Source organism: Diabrotica virgifera, chromosome 6, assembly GCF_917563875.1.
Source record: "Diabrotica virgifera virgifera chromosome 6, PGI_DIABVI_V3a".
Taxonomy (NCBI): Eukaryota; Metazoa; Arthropoda; class Insecta; order Coleoptera; family Chrysomelidae; genus Diabrotica; species Diabrotica virgifera.
In genome coordinates this window covers 35,764,648-35,784,080 of record NC_065448.1, presented here as the reverse complement: position 1 = coordinate 35,784,080, position 19,433 = coordinate 35,764,648, and the positions used below count along the sequence as shown (strand labels likewise).

At 33.8% G+C, this 19,433-nt stretch overlaps 1 protein-coding gene across 1 annotated transcript in view; it reads left to right on the top strand.

The window, feature by feature from the left end:
• The first annotated feature begins 15,000 nt into the window (after positions 1 to 15,000).
• LOC114332312 (scaffold attachment factor B1-like) overlaps positions 15,001 to 19,433 on the top strand; it is a 42,898-nt gene continuing 38,465 nt past the window's right edge. Inside the window, exon 1 of the mRNA XM_050652889.1 lies at positions 15,001 to 15,119. The gene's annotated coding sequence lies outside the window, so the exon portion shown is untranslated. The remainder of the gene's footprint in view (positions 15,120 to 19,433) is intronic.

Sequence of the window (19,433 nt, the reverse complement as noted above, 5' to 3'; positions counted from 1 at the left end):
CAAATATTTTTTTGATTTCAATATAATTTTCATTGCTTGCTTCTTCCTTATATTTTTTAATTTTTTCTTTTCTTGTTTTTATTAAATTAGAGCATTCCTTATCCCACCAGGGAGGGCTTTTCTTTTTTCTTATAGATTTTTCTGTTTTCAAGAGAGGCATTTCCTCATCACTCACCATTTCCATAATTTGTGTAAATGAATTATAGTCTTCACACCCATTCTTCATCAAGTCTTCTATTTTTGAAGCATAATTCTCCCAATTGACATTCTTTGTATTTCTTTTATGACTTTTTTGTGTTACTATATTTTCATTTACAATTGCGATTTTGCAAGAAGTTGGAAAATGATCACTGCCTCCAGAATCCTCTAACACATCCCATTGGCATATATTTGCAATTTCCGAGGAAATTAGTGTTAGGTCTACCGCTGAGGCATTCTGTCCAGGTAGGGTAATCCGCGTGGGTCTCCCATCATTGCAGCAAACTAGATCCAAATCCTCTAAGGATTCAGCAATTATTCTTCCATTAACATTAACAGACACTTGACTTCCCCAAAGTGCATTATGTGCATTCATATCCCCCATTAAAATTTTATTTCCCCTGATTTTATTTATGCGTCCAACCCAACTATTTAAATTTATTTTTGCCCTAGGATGGATATAAATGTTAATAACTGTAATGTCCCAATCTATTATTTTTGTTGCTAAAATTTGAATTTTACTAACATTATTATTATACCTATATACTATTTTGTGATCCAGACTATTATGAACCACAGTAGCTAGGCCACCATAACCATCCCCTCGATCCAACCTATGTATTTCATATCCTCTTAGATAGAAGTGATGATTATTTTTTAGCCAAGTTTCATTTAATAGAATTAATTTGGGTCTATGTTCGCTTATGAAATATTTCAGACTGTTATAGTTACTGCTTAAACTTTTTATGTTCCATTGGATAATAAGTGGATTCTTGATATCCATCTAAATCTAGCAACTTTTGGTTCGATGAGCTTTCATGTATAAATAGCTGGTTCAAGTAATTGATTATATGTTCCTTATGTTTCCAATCTAGTTTTTTTAATATCGCATTCAGTGTTTTTTCTGTGTCCCTCTCTAGTTGCTCTGTACGGGAACATCCAGGAGTCTCATTGTTTACTGCACGAGCTCTCTCTTCGCTTCTCCCATTTGGAGATAATAAATATTGATTGTGTACTTCTTTATTGTATGTCTTATTTGTTTCATTAGCCTTTCTTTTATTTTTGTTTGAGTTATTCTCAATTTTTCTACTAAACAGGTGTTCAGGGTTACTCTTTACATTTTCTATCCATCGCATATTGATGGGAATTGTCTCTAAATTATTTGTTTGAGTTTTATGTAATGTTGGGAATTCCTCCTGGCTCATTCTGAATATATTATTCTCTTGCGATTTTCTAGTAGAAACATAAGGAAATCTCTCGCATGCCTCGTAGTATGAAAGATTGTCCAGAGACATGACAGCCTTAATATTCCGCTGTCTCACATACTCTGGACACTCCTCATAGGTACTTATATGAAAGCTGCTATTACAATGTAAACACTTCATCGAACAATCCCCTTCATGTATTTTTTCCACGCAGTTTTTGCATTTTTCTCCCCCTCTACAAAGATTTTTTGTGTGTCCAAAAAGAAAACACCGATAACATTGAACCACTGGTATCATGTATGGTTTTACCCTAAAAGGGATCCCATATATATTCACTTCCTTCGGGATTACTTTTCCCGAAAAGGTAAATGCGACCGTTTCTGTATCAATATATTTCTCCGTGTCATATTTAGACTTCCGTTTAAATCGTCTTATTTCTAGTACTTTAATGTTGACCGAAGCCAATCCCGAAAATTTGATTAGATCTGCATCCGATATACTAGTATCTACATTATTAACGACTCCCCTACATGTTACGTTATTTGCCGGAATAAACAATTCATATCCATCATTTCTGACCACGTCATTTAAAACAAATTTATTAGCATCCTCCCATTTCTTGAAAGCAACGCTAATTCGGTTTTTTCCTTTTTTGCTAAGTTTAAGTACATTCTCGATTTTTTTGTCATTTATGTATTTTGCTAATTTCAAAAAACTATAATTACCGACGTTATCGCCTTTTGACTCCATAAATACCTCAAAGGGACCGGTATCAGTGTACTGATAATAGAAATGTTTTTTTCCTTTTTTTATTTCATTGTTATTATTAGTGATTGAATTAGCATTGCTATCAAGTAATGGTGTATTATTTAAACTACTATTATTTTCAGTGTTTTCTATATTATCTAACATCTCCTCATCACCGGGGGGGTTAGCCCCCCCCCCGTAGAGTCCCCCATAATTAACCGTGTAATGCAAAGCTGTCTCTTTTTTACCTAACTAGATAATGTATAATTTATTTTATTCAAAGAAAGTACAGGAAATTTGGGAATTCAACTGATAGGAAATTTGTTAGTTATTGTCGAAGCGAAGATCGGTGGAATATGCGCATTTTATCAATGAAATTCGATATTTTTAAGATATTCCAGAAGCCGCTATAGATAAAATGTTTTAACGACCTATTAATCATTCATAATTACTCAACGGATATTAGTACAGTTAAAATAATTAAGACGATAACCGGACAACATTGATTTAATGAGTAAAATTTAGTTTTTTTTTAATTTTAATGACAAAAAAAGCAAGCCCATTAGCAGAACCCAATTAAAAATTATTTTGCACATCATATTTGAAACATTATTTGGTTGAATAATCTCATTTTTGTTGGCAAAAAAAATATATTAATTTGTTTGGACTAAATTAACGTTGTGCTTATCTTAAAAAGGAAATGGGTGCATTCAGCAGACGCAATCGCTAACTAATCGATTAGTAATCGATTTGTGATTTACATGCTGAATGTCACAATTTATGTGGCATTCAGCAGAAAATCACTAATCGATTAGTTAGCGATTGTGTCTGCTGAATGCACCCTATGTTAGTATCAACATTCGCACAGTGTTGCCAAACTGAATTTTGTTATTTTGGGTGTAAATTTTTTCCACGGATCTCAGAGGGTACTATACCTCTATTATGTAGTTCCTATTTTGTTTTTGCCGCCTGCGTTTTTTTTGAATTATCACTTCCACACTGAACTGTCACACAACCGAACGTTACGAAAGCTCATACAGAAGTCAACTATCGAGCGTCATAAAGTTAGCGAAACGGTTTTTTCAAAGTCGTTATTTTGACTTCTACCATAGCTCAAAAAATTGCACCTCGTTTGCGGATAATTGCACCATTAAAAATTTCATTTGCGGAGTTTCCGTTTTCGAGATATAAGCAAATGAAAAGTGGAGATTTCGGCGCAGCGCTAAAAATAAATGTCGATTTTCAGGGTATAAAATGCCGTAAAGTCACTAAATAACCATATCAAAAAATTGCACCTCGTTTGCGGTTTATGAATAAACTGGTTTTAATTGAAAATTGTGAAAATTGAAAATGTTATAAAGGTAAAACGATATTAATGTTGGTTGCCTATACTGTAGGGGCAAAGGAACTCCTCCTGACTTAAAGGTATACTACATTCGCTCTCGCGAGATTTTTTTTGAGACATTCGGAATAGGAAACGTACAACACAAAAATTCCTACCTCACACTATTAACTGCTAAAATCAACTCAAATCAACTTAATCTTTCATTAAAAAAAGAAGAATTATTAGAAATAGTGGGAGTGTCTACTAATCTCATAAAATTTTGTGAAGTTTATTTCTACAAAATATTTTTATTTTGTACAATAAATAATTTTCTCATTTGCTATCAATACATTATAATGGTTTAAATAAATAAATATTGATTGGCGTAAGGTTTATGTTATTTTTATGTCTGTTTACTATTAATAATATTGGATATGAGCAGGTGCGTTGGTTTTGTAGTAATTTCCAGTCACTTCTGACAACTGAATTTTTCAAAAAAGAAATTACTAACGTCAGTGTCAAAAAAAATCTCGCGAGAGCGAATGTAGTATAACCCCTCCTTTGAAATTTCATTTGCGGATATTCCATTTTTAAGTTATATCAAAATGAAATTTCTCGGGACAGCGCCAAAGTATATATTTCCATTATCGGGATATTTATTAAAAGCTGTAAAAATAACAATAACTATATCATTTAATTTCTTCTGGTTTGAGGATTACGAATAGACCTGCTTTAAACTAAAAATCAAAAAGCTTAAAAATTTTCCGAAGAAAAAAATTTTCCATTTTGGTGGTCCTAAACTGTATTTGCAAAAGTATTATCTGTATTGTAATGTATATCTAAAATGACTGTTTCTGACGTAAGAAAATCCCTCCATTCGAAATTTCATTTGCGGATTTTCCGTTTTCGAGATATAACCAAATAAAAAGTTGAGATTTCGAATAAATTTTCATTTTCTGGGTAAAATCACCTAATTGCTCCTCGTTTGCACATTATAAATAAACTGGCTTTAATTGAAAATAATAAAAATTGAAAATTTTATAAAGAAAAACGATATTAATGTCGGTTGTGGTTGCCTACACTGTAGGGGCAAAGGCAAAGGAATAGTAGTGATGTTGATTATAGTTACTTTCGAGGATTCGTTACAAATCGTTACTTTTGTATAAAGTAATCATTTACAAAATAAAAATGTGTACCATTTTTATTCAGTTACAATGCGAAGGCAAAACAATCTTACTTTTTAATTAGAATACGGAGTGCAATCCAGCTCTCTGAATCGAGATTTTCGATTCTTATAGGAATCTCATCGGAGAGAGCTTAGGCTGGTTCTCCATATCCTAACTGACCAGCACCCAGGGCCGGCGATAACGGGCCTGCAAGGGATGCACTGCAGGCGGGCGCCCCTGTTTAGGGGGCGCCAAAATGAGTTTTTTTCTGCTGGTACTATACAAAATACTAAATTAAAAGAATCCGAAGGGCGCCTATGCTAGTTTCTCAGGCGGGCGCCTTATACCCTAGCGCCGGTACTGCCAGCACCGAGAGCTTTTCCAACACATTGCAACTGAAACAAATAGGGTAGGTGACTAGCGTCATCTGGCAATTGAAAGATGAAGTTTTTCAATCCTAATAGCAACATTAATAATATTGAAAAACATTAAAAATATTACTAAAAGATTTTTAAATTGAAAACTTATTGGTCCACTTCCCTGGTGACACCTCCAAGGCTTCTACAATATGCAAGCCAAATGGATGCTGCAGTGAAGACAAAGGGAAGGAATTCTACACTATGCAATTCACATCCCCGTCTGCAGCTTGGTAAAGTTCCAACGGAAAATGCACCTATTTACTCTACGGAGTAATACGACTATAAAGTAAAAATGTATACCATTTTCATTCAGTTGCAATGCGAAGGCAAAACAATCTTACTTTTCAATTAGAATACGGAGTGCAATCCAGCTCTCTGAATTGCGATTTTCGATTCTTATTGGAATCTCATCGGAGAGAGCGTAGGCTTGTTCTCCATATCCTAACTGACCAGCACCGAGAGCTTTTCCCACACATTGCAACTGAAACAAATAGGGTAGGTGACTAGCGTCATCTGGCAATTGAAAGATGAAGTTTTTCAATCCTAATAGCAACATTAATAATATTGAAAATATTAAAAATATTACTAAAAGATTTTTAAATTGAAAAACTTATTGGTACATTTTCCTGGTGACACCTCCATCCATCCATCCATCCAATGGCACTACAGCCCAAATTGAGCCTTGGCCTCCTTCAACAAGCTTCTCCAATCATTTCGATTTACCGCTGTTCTTTTCCATGAACGCGTTCCCAGGAAGTTCCTGGCATCCTCATCGACTTCGTCTTCCCATCTCTTTTTAGGTCTTCCAACAGGTCGTTTTCCCTGCATTCTTGCATTTAGCAATTTTCTGGGGATTCAATTCTCATGCATGCGGACCACGTGCCCTGCCCACCGTAATCTCTGCAGTTTAGTGTATTGTGCTAGAGTTGGTTCGCTATATTGCTCGTATATTTCTCTATTATACCTAATTCGCAAGTTGTTATTTTCACTTATTGGGCCCAGTATCCTACGGTATATTTTTCTTTCAAACACATCTAATGCATTGGCAGATTTCTGTGTCACCACCCATGTTTCGCAGCCATAACTTACTATGGGCCTGATTATTGTTTTATATACCCGGAGTTTTGTTTTCCGGCGTACGTCTCGCGATTTGAATATGTGGCCCATCGCGAAATAGGTTTTATTTGCCAGCACAAGCCTTCTATTTATTTCCGGTTCTTCATTGCTTGCAACCAGATCCATTCCTAGGTACGTGAATCTATTCATATGTTGTATATCGTCAATAAAGTGTTGTTGCGCCGGTCTATTTGATCTGGTTTGTATGAGTAGTTTTGTTTTATTTGTATTTATTGCTAGCCCTACTGCTTCTGCACTCTGTTTCAACTCAACGTAGGTTTCTTCCGCTACATTTATTGTTCTGCTCATTATGTTTATATCATCTGCGTATGCTGCTAATTGGGTAGATTTGTTTGTAAGTATGTTATTTCCTCTCACCGTCAACCGTCTAATTACATATTCAAGAACAAGATTAAAAAGCGTTGGAGCCAGTCCGTCGCCTTGTTTCAGTCCTTGCGTTATCGTAAACGCATCAGTGATCTGTCCTTGAATACATACCTGTGCTTCTGTTTCTGTCATTGTCATTTGCACTAGTCGTATTAATTTTGATGGTATGCTAATTTCTTCCAATATATTAGGTAGAATTGTTCTATCTATTGAATCATAGGCTTCTTTAAAATCTACAAAGAGATTGGGTGCGTTCGGACGACCACAGCGGCTGGACAGCTGAGCTAGCAATAGTTGTCAGACGTCACCGCTGGAAGTCAGCCGCTGAGAGATTTACTAAGCTTTCCCTATCACGGCTGGATACAACCACTCAGCCGATTTCTGCTGACAGTCAGCCGCTATGGTCGTCCGAACGCACCCATTGTAAACGTCCATGTCATATTCCCATGTTTTGGCTAGTATTTGTTTAACTGTAAATAGTTGGTCAATGGTAGATCTATTTTGCCTAAACCCTGCTTGATATTCCCCGATGATTTTTTCCGTGAGAGGTTGAAGTCTTCGATTAAGGATGTTTGTGAATATTTTGTATCCCGAACAAAGTAAAGAGATGCCTCTATAATTCTGACACAACAGTTTGTCTCCTTTTTTATGAATAAGGCAGATTATACTTTTCTTCCATTGTTGGGGATTTCTTCTTCTATCCATATCTCTCGTATTAGCTGGTACATCTGTTGTGTCAAATTCCTTCCTCCTTGCTTGAGTAGTTCTGCCGGTATTTTATCTATTCCCGGTGCTTTATGGCTTTTTTGTTTGTGGATTGCCGTTTGGACCTCCTCTAGCTTTGGGGGTCTAGTTAATTCATTTTCTTCTCCATCTTCCCCAGTTCTTGTTGTTGTACCTCCTGCCATGTCTGCTGCTGCCTCTGTTGTTGTAATGGTGGTTGTGCCCCTTTGTTTAATACTTCCTTAAAATATGTCATTCAGGTTATCTTAATTTCGTCCATATCGCTAATGATTTCACCCTTCTTATTTTTGCAGAGGCTAGTCTTCGGTTTGTATCCCTGTCTTAAATGTTTGATAAGTTGGTATGAACTAAGTGTTTATCGTTTCCTTAAACTCCCTTTCTATATTTAGTATCCGTTGGTTTTCGTACTTTCTCTTTTTCTACCTGCACAGTTTATCTGCTCTTCGTCTTTTGTTCTCAAATTCTGTTTTTCTCTCTCTAGTACGTCTGAGTATGTAATTCTTATGTGCTTTATTTCTTTCCTGTATAGCTTGTTTGCATTCTTCATCGAACCATGTTTCTTCTCTCCGTTGTGTCTTTGTTCCTAGGATTTCTTTCGCTGTGTTTAGTATGATACTGCTTATGGTGTTCCATTGATTTTCTATTGTGGAGTCTGCTCTGTTTTCTTCTAGTAATTTTTCATCCACTGTTCTCTCAAATCTTTCTTGTATCTCAGGGACTTTTAGGTTATCTAAGGTTAGTTTTTCTTGTTTTGGATATTTTTCCTTTACCTTTCGACTGATTTTGCATCTAAACCGTGTCTGCACTAGTAGATGGTCTGAGTCACAGCTTGCGCCACGTCTGCTTTTTACATCTAATATACTCGTCGCCATTCTTTTTTCAGTCAGTATATGGTCTATTTGATTTATTGTGTTTCCCTATGTTTCCCTATTACCCCTATGTACTCTTCTTCTTTTCCGATCTTGGCGTTTGTGTCGCCTATCACCATTTTAATGTCGTTTCTTGGTATTAGGGAGTTTTTGTTGCTACGTAACGTACGCATCTCCGTATACGTAAAGCAACTAACGTGTCGTAGAGGATGAATGTTAAAAATAGGTAGTTTTTGTAACTGCCTTAACGTAACGTAAAGCAAATCGTAAAGTTACTTTTAAATTCCGTTGACATTCAAAAAAATTACGTATTTTTTATGGGAAATAAGCCACAATTTTACTAAAAAATGAAATATAATAATAATATACGTCTTAATTGCCAATATAAATGAGTCAGATTAAATAAATTATTAGAAGAATTTTTTTACTTAGCAACAACATGTTTGTTTTATTTTAATAGTATTTTGTATTTTGACAACGAAACCCGATTTGGGCTTCGAAACGTTAATAAGTTCATTTTTTAGTAAAATTGTGGCTTATTTCCCATAAAAAATACGTAATTATAAAAATGCCACAAGGAAATAGCTTCAGAAAAACATTCAAAAAAATAAAACAATGTTCACACAATATACAATTAATATACAAATGTAAAAAAAGATAAATGAATAATGAAATTGTATGGTTTTAATTGCTTCTATTTAAATATAAAAATATTATTTTTCCTTAGGTTAAAATTTTTTTTATTTTTGTTTATACCTACTTTTTAGTTGTAAATTATTGTATACCTACATCAGAATTCCAGTAGGTATAATGTAAATAGTGTGGTAATATTTATTTGAAAATTTTACTGAAACTAGGTCATTTGTTTATCTAGTTATTAATTGTGGTGATCACTGTATTTCTTAAATTAATACAAGATTTGTTTGTTTTGCTTTATTAATAGACAACTTAAAAACAATATAATTTTAAATCTATTATGAAGTTCCAATTTCCAATTACAAACAGAATAATTTTACTCAAATGGACTAAACCAATAACCAATATATAACCTTAAAATGTTTATAAACGGATAGTACGCTGATGAAATGTTCATTTGGTAGGTAATCGGGCAAGATCCTCGTGTGCATTCGGTGACTTTCGGCTCGATAGGGATGCGTATGAACCTAACGTACCAGCCCGTAACCTTAGGTAATACGTATCGCGATACGGGAGTTCAACCATTAATGCGCAAGCGTATATGTCAAAAAGATGCGTTACGTTTACGTATTTGTGTGCACAAAAACTCCCTGAGTCATAGATTCGTTCTAGATCTTGATAAAAGGCTACCTTAGTGTCTTCTTCCTGTTCATTTGTGGGACAGTGCACATTTATAAGGGTTATGTTAAAGAAATGCGTTTTTATCCTAAGCTTGCAGATTCTTTCATTGATGGCTTGAAAATCTGTTATCAGGTGCTTCATTTTATTATCTACGATAAAGGCTACTCCAAATTCTTTATTTCCTTCATCTTTACCGCTATACAGTATAGTGTGTGTTTAAAGGCCCCGTCTCACCATCAAATAATTGACAGTTATTTGATCAAACTTGACAGTTAGTGACACAAAGTGACAGTTAGTATGTATAGTTTGTGTCACTAGTCAAGTTTGACTGTCAAGTTTGATCAAATAACTGTCAATTATTTGATGGTGAGACGGGGCCTTTAGTGTCCCGGCTACGTTTTCCCAACCATTTAGTTTCTTGTACTGCAGTGATTCCTATTTTATATCTTTTCAGTTCGTGTAGAAGGATCCTCTGTGCTCCTGGTCTATTTAGCGTTCTGACATTCCATGTTCCCAGCATAAATTCCATATTCCGTTGCCAAAGTCGTCGTCTTGATATCCGTCCATTCCGAGGCCTATCTGAAGGTTTCGTAGTAGTACTTTTTTACAAGAATAGGTTACTGGCCTATCGCCCAACGCCCTTTTCGGAGGACCATTTCTCCCTTCCTCGTCAGCCCTTACCCTACTTTCCACTGGGGTTGGTTACCCAATCTCCGGTAAGGTTGCTCAGGTTCTCCAGGGTTCACCCGTCCGGTGACACCTCCAAGGCTTCTACAATTTGCAAGCCAAATGGATGCTGCAGTGAAGACAAAGGGAAGAAATTCTACACTATGCAATTCACATCCCCGTCTGCAGCTTGGTAAAGTTCTAACGGAAAATGCACCTAGTTACTCTACGGAGTAATACGACTATAAAATAAAAATGTATACCATTTTTATTTAGTTGCAATGCGAAGGCAAAACAATCTTACTTTTCTTACTTCATCTTTTAATTGCCAGATGACGCTAGTCACCTACCCTATTTGTTTCAGTTGCAATGTATGGGAAAGCTCTCGGTGCTGGTCAGTTAGGATATGGATAACAAGCCTACGCTCTCTCCGATGATATTCCAATAAGAATCGAAAATCGCGATTCAGAGAGCTGGATTGCACTCCGTATTCTAATTGAAAAGTAAGATTGTTTTGCCTTCGCATTGCAACTGAAAATGGTATACATTTTTATTTAATACGCTCTGAGCTTCGCTGGTGTCGCTCCTAGCGGATTACTAATGCAACTTTTACCGGTAATTTTTAAATTTATTATTTAATTGTTATCGCTTAATTCTTACAACACAAAAAAGTAATTAAATTGTAATCGATTTTTTTAAAATTTTGCTAACCATTTTAACGTTCTATTAATGAAATATTAATTTCTTACTTCGGATACTTTCACAATTATCGTGTAGATGGCGCTCAGATTAATTTATAATTACATATTACAAAATATTAAAAAAACTTAAAATTCAGTATTTAAAACGTAAGTATATTTAAGGTAAAAGTATACACCAGAGCTTTGACCAACTAATATTATTTCCTATTAATGTTTTTAATTTCAATGTTTTAAATTAATCACTTTGACATTTATGTCAAATTTCCGGTAAAGGTTTACATACTTGTCACTACTGGCGCTCGCGACTTTTTAATTATCCCCTCTACCTACGAGCTCACAGCGTATAGTCGTATTACTCCGTAGAGTAACTAGGTGCATTTTCCGTTGGAACTTTATACCAAGCTGCAGACGGGGATGTGAATTGCATAGTGTAGAATTCCTTCCCTTTGTCTTCACTGCAGCATCCATTTGGCTTGCAAATTGTAGAAGTCTTGGAGGTGTCACCAGGAAAATGTACCAATAAGTTTTTCAATTTAAAAATCTTTTAGTAATATTTTTAATATTTTCAATATTATTAATGATGCTATTAGGATTGAAAAACTTCATCTTTCAATTGCCAGAAGTCCCCTACCCTATTTGTTTCAGTTGCAATGTGTGGGAAAAGCTCTCGGTAGCTGGATTGCACTCCGTATTCTAATTGAAAAGTAAGATTGTTTTGCCTTCGCATTGTAACTGAATAAAAATGGTATACATTTTTATTTTGTAAATAGAGAGATATCGCAAATGCAAACGATAATATCGTGTCAAGACGTAAATAACGTATAACGTTCTATTTCAGCACAGGCAACAAGAGAGTTATCGCAAATGTTCTGGGGCGGGGCTTAACGTTATTATGACAACCGACGTTTGGTATTACAATGTAACCTAGAAATTAATTTTGAGGAATACTGTAATTGTTTGTTTTTGAAAAATGAATTTGGATATTGAGCTGGTTGACATGCATTTTAATTTTAATGATTTAACCAACAATAAATATAAATAGTTAGTATAAAAATAATATAAAATATCTGAATAAATAATATCCTAACCACAAAAAGTAGTCTATTGTAGACAAAATAAAAATGCACGTATTTCTCAACATAAGATGATTCACAGTATTTAGTTTATAAAATTTGTATTCTATACATTATTTTTATGTTTCATCCCAAATGTCAAATTAGCGTTAACGTTATTACCGTCCCTTATTTCAACCTAAATAGCGGGACACGCTATCCGGTATTAGCGTAACATTCATTCTGCGCTTGCGTACATGTCAAAATAGCGTATTCCGCTATTAGCGTGCGATAAAAATGCATTTGCGATATCTCTCTATTGACTATTTTATACAAAAGTAACGATTTGTAACGAATCCTCGAAAGTAACTATAATCAACATCACTACTATTCCTTTGCCTGTGCCCCTACAGTGTAGGCAACCACAACCGACATTAATATCATTTTTCTTTATAAAATTTTCAATTTTTATTATTTTCAATTAAAGCCAGTTTATTTATAATCCGCAAACGAGGAGCAATTAGGTGATATGGTCATTTAGCAATTTTACGGCTTTTTATACCCAGAAAATGAAAATTTATTTGAAATCTTTTATTTAGTTATATCTCGAAAACGGAAAATCCGCAAATGAAATTTCGAATGGAGGGATTATCCTCAAATCAGGAGGAATTATTTTAGATATGGTGGATAATACTTTTGCTAATACAGTTTAGGCCCACCAAAATGGAAATATTTTTTCTTCGGAAAATTCTTAATTGTTATGATTTTTAGTTAAAAGTTAAAAATTTTAGTTTAGTAAAAAGGTATACTCATAATCCTCAAACGAGGAGGAATTAAAAGATATGATTATTTAGTGCTTTTATAGCTTTTGATATTTACAAAAAGGAAATAAACACTTTGGTGCGGCGCCGAAAATTTTTATTTTTTATAACTCTAAAACGGAAAATCCGCAAATGAAATTTCGAATGGAGGGATTTTCTTACGTCAGAAGCAATTATTTTAGATATACATTACAATACAGATAATACTTTTGCAAATACAGTTTAGGACCACCAAAATGGAAAATTTTTTTCTTCGGAAAATTTTTAAGCTTTATGATTTTTAGTTTAAACCAGGTCTATTCGTAATCCTCAAACCAGAAGAAATTAAATGATATAGTTATTGTTATTTTTACAGCTTTTGATAAATATCCCGATAATGGAAATATACCGTGAGCACGTAAAGGTTGGAATAAATTTATTTTCTAGGTAATGGATGATTTTGGAAAAAAATCCCGAAACAGGTCAATTTTTATTTTTAAATTACGACTGTTTGGCACATATATCATACTAGTGACGTCACCCATCTGGGCGTGATGACGTCATCGATGATTTTTTTAAATAAGAATAGGGGTCGTGTTATAGCTCATTTGAAAGGTAATTAAATTCTCTATTCAGTAATATAAACATTAACATAATTATTTATACGGGACGTCCAAAAAAAATTGTTTTGGATTAAATTTATTGACATAAAAAGAAGAATGTATGTAACTTATTTAGTTCAAAATACATTTTACTGCTCTTAGAAAACTGAAAAAAATGTTTATTTGTAAAATAATCATTGCTTTTCGCTTAAATTAAATTTTCAAACTTTCACGAGGCTGGTGGGTGGCGGCTTTAATATTGAATTTAAGCAAAAAAACATATGTATTTGCCAAATAAACATTTTTTCCTGTTTTCTGATAGCAGTAAAATGTATTTTGAATTAAATAAATTACACATTATTCGTCTTTTTATGTCAATAAGTTTAATTCAAAAAAATTTTTTTGGACACCCTGTATAAATAATTATGTTAATGTTTATATTACTTAATAGAGAATTGAATTACCTTTCAAATGAGCTGTCACACGACCCCTATTCTTATTAAAAAAATCATCGATGACGTCATCACACCTAGATGGGTGATGTCACTAGTATGATATATATGCCAGTAAGTCGTAATTTTAAAATAAAAATTGACCTGCTTTGGGATTTTTTTCCAAAATCGTCCATTCTCGAGAAAATGAATTTATTCCAACCTTTACGTGCTCACTGTATACTTTGGCGCTGTCCCGAGAAATTTCATTTTGATATAACTTAAAAATGGAATATCCGCAAATGAAATTTCAGAGGAGGGATTACCTTTAAGTCAGGAGGAGTTATTTTGACTATGGTACATACTAGCCTTACAGTTTAGGTTTACCAAATGTGAAAATTATTCTGGCATTCCTTTGCCCCTACAGTATAGGCAACCAACATTAAAATCGTTTTTCCTTTATAACATTCTCAATTTTCACAATTTTCAATTAAAACCAGTTTATTCATAATCCGCAAACGAGGTGCAATTTTTTGATATAGTGACTTTACGGCATTTTATACCCTGAAAATTGACATTTATTTTTAGCGCTGCGCCGAAATCTCCACTTTTGATTTGCTTATATCTCGAAAACGGAAACTCCGCAAATGAAATTTTGAATGGTGCAATTATCCGCAAACGAGGTGCAATTTTTTGAGTTATGGTAGAAGTCAAAATAACGACTTTGAAAAAACCGTTTCGCTAACTTTATGACGCTCAACTATCGAACACTGAACACAGACAGTTACTATCGAAATAATCAGATTCGATACCATTTCATTCGATTCGAATTTTTATTAGTTTTCAGTTATCGTAAGTGACTTCAAGCAATATTCTTAATATAGATATATTTATAAAAACGAAAATAAATTTTCGGATAAATTGTGAACTGATAAGATTAAAAAAAATTTTATTCAATCGTATTATGTTTCGATTCGAATGATTCACAGAACAAGAATTTGTAAACCTTTCAGAAACGATGGCTGCTTTGACGTTGACGTTTAGACCACAGCTTTGACACATGATGTTTGGTGTCAGTTGTCAATTCAATAAAATGTTTTTTATTTTGATTGTGAACGTGAAAAAGTTATAAGTTTAACAATAATGGAATTATCACAAGTTAGTGAAAAATTCTCTAAAATAGGAACATCAAATCATGACATAGATTATGCTCTTCTGGATACCATGAAAATCGAAATTAAAGAAGAACCCTTGAGTGAAAGTGCACAGGATGCATTTGTTTATTCGGATTTAAAAGATTTACCTGTAAAGACTGAACTTGAACAAGACGAGCAGAAGTTTGCACTATTTGAAGAAAATCAAGTTGATGACAAAAGTAAGTAAATTACAGGAATATACAGTAGACTTCCTCTATAACGAGAACTGAAATGGCGGCTAATTACTTCTAGACCAGGACGGATCTGTTTTGAGGTGAATCTGGATGTGAGTGGTGGCATTCGGATTTTTGCAGATAAGGTTAGGTGTTAGGTCTTAGATTAATGAAAACCCCGAGATGTAACATCCTTGATTGTGCAGGTGCAGGGTGCCAAATTCTTCTTTATCCCTACCTAAGCGATTCCACCAATTGGAGTCGACATTAGCTTCATATCGTGACGAGAACCGCTGATAATGTTCGAAGCTCCAAATTCCAATGCCACTTTGTTTACATTCGACACCAGGGTGGTATTATGCCAGATTGTTTGTAATTGTAAAAAGTACAGAGTTACGTATTTTAGCATTGTATTATATACATTAGCACTTCGAGCCAAGCAGGCTCATGGCTTGGTTTACAATCTTCCTCCATTCTTGCTTGTTCTTCGCTTTTTCTTTCCAATTGGTTGCATTGAGATACTTCAGGTCATCATTAACTTCATGGCTCCATCTGGTCCTAGGTCTTCCTTTTCTCTTTTTACCACCTATTGTAGCGCTTAACATGATTTTAGGCATTCTAACTTAAGCCATTCTTTGGACATGTCCTAACCATCTAAGTCTTTGTGATCTTACAAGTGCAATTATATTAGGCTCCTTATACAATTCTTCTAACTCCTTGTTTGTTCTTCGTGTCCACTGATTGTTTATTATTTTTCCCCCAAATATCCTTCTAAGTATTTTTCTTTCCCATACTTGTAACATTGATTGCTCGGTTTTTGTCATAGTCCAAGTTTCTGAGGCATACGTAACTATTGGTCGTATCACAGTTTTATACGTTCTTAATTTAGCTGCGTTGGATATATTTTTGCTTCTGAGTATTTTATTGAGTGCATATATGCAACGATTCCCTGACATTAGTCTTTTGTGTATTTCATCCCGGATATTTGGTTTACTAGAAAATAAGGTCCCTAAATATTCAAATCTGTCTACCTTTTCAAATTTATACATTGTTCCTTCATTCGTTGTTATCATTAAATATTGCCCTTGTTCAAATTTTTTGTCAGTCCATTCCATATACTTAGTTTTTGTTTCATTTATATAAAGTCCTTTTTCTCGAGCTGCCTTTTCTAGTCGTTCTACTACCTCTTTTAGTTGTTCCTTGCTTCTGGATAGAATTACTACATCATCCGCGAATGCCAAACATTGATGTTTTTTGTGATATATATGTCCTGATCTGTTAATATTAGCCTCTTTTATTATCATTTCCAATACTACATTAAATAGCAGTGATGACAACGGATCCCCTTGTCGTACTCCTTCTTTCACTTCGAAATTTTCTGTTAGTTTGTTATTAACTTTTACTTTATTTTCTGTTTTCGTAAGTGTAAGCTTTATCATTCTTATTATTTTTGGTGAAACTTCTAGATTTTTTAACGCTTTATATATTTCTTTTCTTTTTATTCTATCAAAAGCTTGCTTAAAATCTAAGAAGAGTGCCATTGTTGGTTTATTATATTCATAGCTCTCAGCTTGTATTTCTCTTAAAGTAAAGATGTTGTCTATAGTACTTCTTCCTTTTCTAAAGCCACACTGGTATTCACCTATGCTATTGTTAAGACTTCTTGCTAGCTTGTTTTTGATGTGGACTGCTAATATCTTATATATTACATTTAATAGTGCCACGCCCCTATAATTTTGACATTCTGCTTTGTCCCCCTTTTTATAAAGAGGACATATCACTGCTTGCTTCCACTCCATTGGTAGTTCTTCCTTTTCCCATATGTTTTTTAGTAATTTGTGTATTTTGTCTGTCAGCTGCGCTCCTCCATATTTTAACATTTCCGCTGTTATAGAATCACTTCCAGGACATTTATAGTTTTTTAGATTCTTAATAATAATTTCAACTTCATTTAGGGATGGTGCTATATCTTCCGTACTGTCTCTTTGCATACTCATTATGGCGTCTCTGTATCCTTCATTATCGTGATTTATGTGTTCTTCATTTCCATGATCTGTGTCTTCTTCATTGTGATTATTTGTGTACTCCCCGTTTAACAATTCATCAAAATATTGTTTCCATCGTTTTAATATTTCTTGGTCATCAAATATCATTTTTCCTTCTTTATCTTTGTAATAAATGGGCTGTGGTTTATATTCTCTTTTTTGATTTTTAATGCCTTGATATAAATTTCTAATAAGATTATTTTTGTAATTCTCTTCAATGTCTTTCAACTTATCTTCGTAAAATTTTCTCTTTTTATTTCGTAAAATTGCGCTGGTTTTTCTTCTTTGCTCTATGTAAAGTGTTTCCGCTGTTTTTGATTTCAGTCTTAGACTTTCTAATCGTAGCTTGTTCCGTTTCTCTATTTCTAGTTTGCATTCATCGTCAAACCATGCCTTTTGTTGTTTCTTGATTGGCTTGTCAGTATCATCTGCTACGGCTTTTAAAGTATTTTTAATTAAGTCCCATGTTTGTTCTACATTGTCATTTTCTGTAATAAGTTCCAGTTTCTTGTTAAGTGTCAACTGGTATACCTTTTTTTCTTCTTCTGTTTGTAACCTGACTAGCTTGTTCATCATGCGTTTTTCTCTGTTTCTGTTTCTATTTATAGGTATTATTTGTTTTATTTTTATTCCCACTAAAAAGTGGTCTGAATCTATATCTGGCCCTCTATATGTACGTATATGCATTATGCTTTTTTCTACATCCTTTTCTATTAAAACATGGTCTATTTGGTTTACCGTTTGACCGTCCGGCGATCTCCAAGTGCCCTTGTGTATTTCCTTTCTCTGGAAGTAGGTACTTTTTATTAAAAGGTTTTTTTCTCTTGCAAAGTCGATGAGCATGTGTCCATTGTGATTCGTTGTTGGATGCAAGCTGTATTTTCCTATAGTATGCTTAAATATGTCCTCTCTACCTATTTTGGCATTGGTATCTCCAAGGACTATTTTGAGATAATATTTGGGGATGCTTTCATATACTTGGTCCAGTAGGTTATAAAACTCTTCCTTTACCTCTATTTCTTTTTCTTCCGAAGGTGCATGAATATTTACAAATGAAATTTTTTGGAATTTTCCCTTTACTCTAAGAACACTCAGTCTATCGGATATTGCTCTGAATTCGACAATTGATGCTCTAAAGTTTTTATGTATTAAAAAGCCTGTACCCAGCATTCTATTTTGCCCTCCACTATTAAAGAATAAGTAATCTTCTATTTCCTGACTGTATTGCCCTAATTGCTTTGTTTCTTGTAATGCGACAATCTGAAAACTGTATCTTTTAAGTTCAAGTACCATTTGTTTTAATTTTCCTTCTTTGTGACTTCCTCTTATATTCCATGTCGCCATACGTATTACTTCGTTTGATTTTATTGTTTTCTTTTTTGTTTCGTCGTTTCCCTCTTGTCTCCTTTTTCTTTGCCGTGTCGTCTTTATAGTATTGTTCTGTCCGTTATTGCTTATTAGTTTTTTGAGCGGTTATAATTTACTCTTTCCAACTTTTCTCTTTCTCTGTTCCATTTCCATACTTCATTATCCAAAATTAACTTTTGATATCCCACCTTAGCAATTTTCCCCTTGGTCTTCTCTTCTTTAGCAGTTGCTCTAATTTTGGATTGTATTTCTCTTTCACGTTTTGTTAGATCATCATTTATGTATATGCGGTTCAGCAGTTCTTTGAGTTTATGTATGTTTTTCATTATTTTCATCTTTTCGTATTTGCTATCCAGTTCGACTAAGTATATTTTATCTCCCAATTTCCTTGCTTCATTTATTTTTACTTCTATAGCCATTTCCTTGTCGATAAAATTTTTTACTGAATCTCTTAATACCTTTGGATTATTTGTAGTTATCGGGATGCCTTGTATAACTATATTTTTCCTTCTTTTGTCGCTTTCAAGGTATTGAATTCTCTCGTTGCAACTCATTATTTCTTTCTGCAACTTATTAATTTCTTTTAACATTTTTTCATTATTATTCTTCATTGCTGATATTTCGTTTTTATTTTCAATCTGTTCTTTTTTGAGTTCTTTTAGTTCCTCGGAAATCTCCTTCATTTTCTTATCTTGTTCTTTTTGTTGTTTTCTTATTTCTTCTGTGTCCTCTTTAAGATTTTTGAACATAGACATAATTTGCGTTAGCATTTCTTTGTTGGAACCGTCATCTTTCTTTGGAGATCTGGTGGTTTTTTTAGATTGTTGAAAAGCATCCAAGACATCTGTAGCTTTTCTTTTTCCTGATTCATCTGCTGTAGTTGAGTCATCGGAATCATACATTTTGA